Source organism: Asparagus officinalis, chromosome 7 (assembly GCF_001876935.1).
Source record: "Asparagus officinalis chromosome 7, Aspof.V1, whole genome shotgun sequence".
In the NCBI taxonomy this organism is placed as follows: domain Eukaryota; kingdom Viridiplantae; phylum Streptophyta; class Magnoliopsida; order Asparagales; family Asparagaceae; genus Asparagus; species Asparagus officinalis.
The window spans coordinates 4,331,269-4,335,791 of NC_033800.1; the positions used below are offsets into that span (position 1 = coordinate 4,331,269).

The 4,523-nt window shown below is 32.7% G+C and overlaps 1 long non-coding RNA gene across 1 annotated transcript in view; it reads left to right on the forward strand.

Annotated features, from left to right (window-relative positions):
- The window catches only part of LOC109848409, a 20,870-nt gene continuing 17,696 nt past the window's right edge, over positions 1,350-4,523 (forward strand). Inside the window, exon 1 of the long non-coding RNA XR_002248782.1 lies at positions 1,350-1,433. This is a non-coding gene — a long non-coding RNA (uncharacterized LOC109848409). The remainder of the gene's footprint in view (positions 1,434-4,523) is intronic.

The window sequence follows — 4,523 nt, forward strand, 5'->3', positions numbered from 1 at the left end:
CATCCCCTCAACAAATAGCCTCTAATGTTGTGCGTTTCACTCTGTTCTGGACAGGAGCAACAAGCAGGAGAAAGGTATCCTCTCTCCACAGGGTAGCCACTGATCTGAGATTGAAGGAGCTGGCTTAAGATGGTGTGGGAGACACAGTGAGAGACAACTTCTAACCAATCAACTCTCCTATCTTTTGCAGTGTCTGTTTTCAGTGTTTTGTGATTGCACCTGATGTTTAAACTTTATCAGTTGATACTCTTATAGCCTCCCATGGCTTCGATCTCTGGATGGAAGGAAACAAAGCAACTGTTGCCTGGTTGGTGACGATAAGGTCCGCTCCCTACCGGCCACATCTTCTTTTGGTTCCTTCTCTTTCTTATTTTTGTAAGTTTTGCATATCTTATCACTTTTATTTTGTTATATATACATGAACAAGGTTCCTGACCCTGTTTTTAGTTTTTAAAAAAAATTATGAAGGTGCATAGATAAGACTATTTTGATATTTTTTCGATTAGATAAACTAGGGCTAAACCATCAATTGTGTTACCTAACATGATTTTTCATATTATAGGTAATGGCGTCGATCGCTGTGCATTATTTTGTTTAATTGATGGAGGAACGTACAAGAAACTCATTTCATAATTTTGTTTGTTACTGTTCAATTCATCAAAAATAGTAGTAATTGTTACGTAGCATCTTAAAGGTTCATGTCATGCTATGAAACTCTTTATCACTAATAGATAGGCAAAAATAATGATTTTAGCTAGAAATGAATTAATAGATGGATTTCAATGAAGATACAAAAAATCAATTAAAGAAAATTAACTATATTAGTCAAGATTGTAACTCTTGCATGACGCATCAAATTCTCATCTTTGATTTTTGTTTAATATTAAAGTTTTGTCTTTTACATCTAAGTGATGCGTTGGGGGGGGTGGGGTGTTAGGGAATTAAAGAGATCAATTTGAGACAAAATAAGTACATGGGTCAATTTAGGGCCGGCCCTACCCTTAGGCAACTAAGGCAGTTGCCTTGGGCCTCGTTTTGGGTAGGGCCCCCATCCCCAAATCCAATATTAGGTGTTTAAAGCTCAGGCCCCAGCCAAAAACCCTAATCCCACTTTTTTTCTCCCATTCGCCGCCTCCTCTCTCAGTCTCTTCGTCTCCCCAGCCAAAAACCCTCTCTCCAGTCTCTCCAACACCCAATCCAAGCTGAGCAAGCAGCAAGCTCCGCCCCCACTCCAGTCCTACCGCCAGACCGCCGGTGACGCGCTCCGCCTCCGCTCTCCAGCGGCCCAACGCGGCAACGCCCCAGGCGGCCAGGCCCCCAACCGCCGCCAGCCACCTCCGCCGGCGCAGCTCCGCCCCGCCAGCCGTGAGCCTCCACCCCACGCCGCATATCTCGCGGGCAGCGGGCTCACCGGCCACCGCCTTCGAATCTGGGTTCAATCTTTCTAACTAAAATCTATTTAATTTTCTTTATCATTTATTCATATTAATTTTATGCTTAATTAGTTAATTAGAAATAGAAATACTGTAGATATACATTGAAAGCTTTTTATTTGGTATTTTATATTTTTAAAGCATGCCTAATAGAAAATATGAAAGTGGTTGTCAAAAATTGAAGAAAAGAAAAAGAGTTGAAAAATTAATTCGATCTCAACAAGGAGCTCTTGATAAATTTGTTTTTAGTAATAAAGATAATATTACATCAACTTCAACAGAAGAAGAAATAATAGATGATTCTTTACTTGAGAATGAATTAGAAGAATATGTTGAGAATTTAGAACAAAATAATGATATTAATGATAATAATATTCAAGAAGAAAAAGCTAATACTCCTAATGGTAATGAAGAATATAAAGAAAATTCACATGAGGGCCAAGAAATTTTTTTAGAGATGAATGAGATATCAAATTCAAATATTTATGATCCTGGACAATGGAAATGTATTGATCAAAATTTTATAGATCTAATAGTTGAAAAAGGTCCAATTAAATATGAAGAAATAGATTTTCCCAAAGATGAAAATAATAGACACTTTTCTACATCATATTACATACAAAAATTGTCAAATGGAGAAAAACATGAAAGAAGGTGGTTAGTTTACTCAAAAGATTTAGATAGAGTTTTTTGTTTTTGTTGCAAATTATTTAGTTTAAAATCTAGTACAAGTCAGTTAGTTAACGAAGGTACTAGAGATTGGAAAAATCTTGGATATAAAATTAAAAATCATGAAACAAGTCATGAACATATCACTAATATGTGTAAGTGGGTGGATTTAGAAATAAGATTAAAAAAAATAAGACAATAGATAAAAACATTCAAGAACAAATTAATAAAGAAAAAGAACACTGAAAAAAGGTTTTGCGAAGACTTATTGCTATAGTAAAACATCTATCAAAAAATAATCTTGCATTTCGAGGAACAAAAGAAAAGATATATGAAAAAAATAATGGAAATTTTTTAAGCTTAGTTGAAATGATAGCGGAATTTGATCCCATAATGCAAGAACATGTTAAACGTATTCAAAAAGGTGAAATTCAAAATCATTATCTTAGTCATAAAATGCAAAATGAACTAATAGAGTTGCTAGCTTCTGAAATTAAACAAATGATCATTAAAAAAATAAAAGAAGCAAAATATTTTTCAGTTATCCTTGATTGTACTCCAGATGCAAGTCATCAAGAACAAATGTCTCTTATTTTAAGATGTGTTAGATGCAAGTCATCAAGAACAAATGTCTCTTATTTTAAGATGTGTGGATACTTCAACAAGTCCAATAAATATTGAAGAATACTTTTTAGAGTTTTTAAAAGTAGATGATACTTCGGGAAAGGCCTTTTTGATGAACTTTTAAATATTTTGGAAAAATATGAACTTGATGTTAAAGAAATAAGAGGGCAAGGTTATGATAATGGATCTAATATGAAAGGAAAACACAATGGAGTACAAAAGAGGCTATTAGATATAAATCCTAGAGCATTCTACACACCATGTGGTTGTCATAATTTAAATTTAGTCTTATGTGATATAGCTAATTCATGTCCTAGAGCTATTTCTTTTTTTGGAGTGTTGCAACGTATATACTCATTGTTTGCTTCCTCTACTAAACGATGGAAAATTTTAGAAGATAATGGATGCAAGTTATCCGTTAAATCTTTATCTCAAACTAGATGAGAAAGTCGGATTGAAAGTGTTAAAGCAATAAAATTTCAAGCTCCAAATATAAGAGATGCTTTGATTCAATTAGCAGAAATTAGTGAAGATCCAAAGATAAAAAGTGAAGCTAATAGCTTAGCAACTTATGAGATTAAAAATTTTGAATTCTTATTAGCTATGAATATTTGGTATGACATATTGTTTGCTGTTAATTCAGTTAGTAAAATCTTACAATCTAAAGATATGCATATTGATATTGCTATAGATCAATTAAAGGGTCTTATTGTATATCTAGAAAATTATAGACAAAATGGTTTTATGTCTGCTTTGAATTCAACTAAAGAACTTGCTAATGAAATGAACATACAACCTATATTTCGTGAAAAACGTAAAATTCATAGAAAAAAACAATTTGATGAAAATATTGGTAATGAAACAATATTTAACGCTGAAGAATCTTTTCGTATTGACTATTTCTTATACATAGTTGATAAATCGCTTGGCTCAATTGAAAGTAGGTTTGAACAATTTAAAACATATGAAATTTTTTTTGGTTTTTTGTTTGATTTGAAAAAGTTAAAAGCTTTAGATGATATTGAATTGAAAGATTATTGTCTTAATCTCGAAAATGCACTAAAACATGATGAACATTTAGATATTAATGGACTTGATTTGTTTTCAGAATTGAGAGTGCTTAGGAAAATTTTAAAAGTAGAGATTAATAGTCCAATTGAAGTGTTGAACTATATAAAACGTTTAGATTCTTTTCCAAATACTTGTATTGCTTATCGTGTATTATTGACTATACCCGTAACAGTTGCTTCCGCTGAAAGAAGTTTTTCAAAATTAAAATTACTAAAATCTTATTTAAGATCGACCATGTTACAAGATAGATTAAATGGTTTAGCAATATTATCTATCGAAAATAATATGTTAGAAAATATTGAATATAAAACTTTAATTAGTAATTTTGCAGCTCAAAAGGTAAGAAGAATGAGATAAAATCTATTATGAGTTGTACCAGTTAGGCATCATCTAATATTTCGCCTTGGGCCCCAAAATTCCTAGGTACGGCCAATTTGAATATGATCCAGGTTATTAAGGGTAATATTGTCATAAATGAAAATATAACCCCCAACTTTTAACAGATGTAAAAAAAGACTAAGTTTGAGTTAGGGTGCAAGGACTAAGTTGAGAAAATAAGTAAGTATATGGACCAATTTAAGTACGTAGTTAGGAACAAATACCAAAATTACCTTAGCCTATTTGCCATTCATAGAGCAAATATTGGTGACTGAACTGGACCCGATTTGGGCTTTTTTGCCCAAGACATCTGAGCTTAAGCAGAGAATAAGATTATTTCCAGGCTCA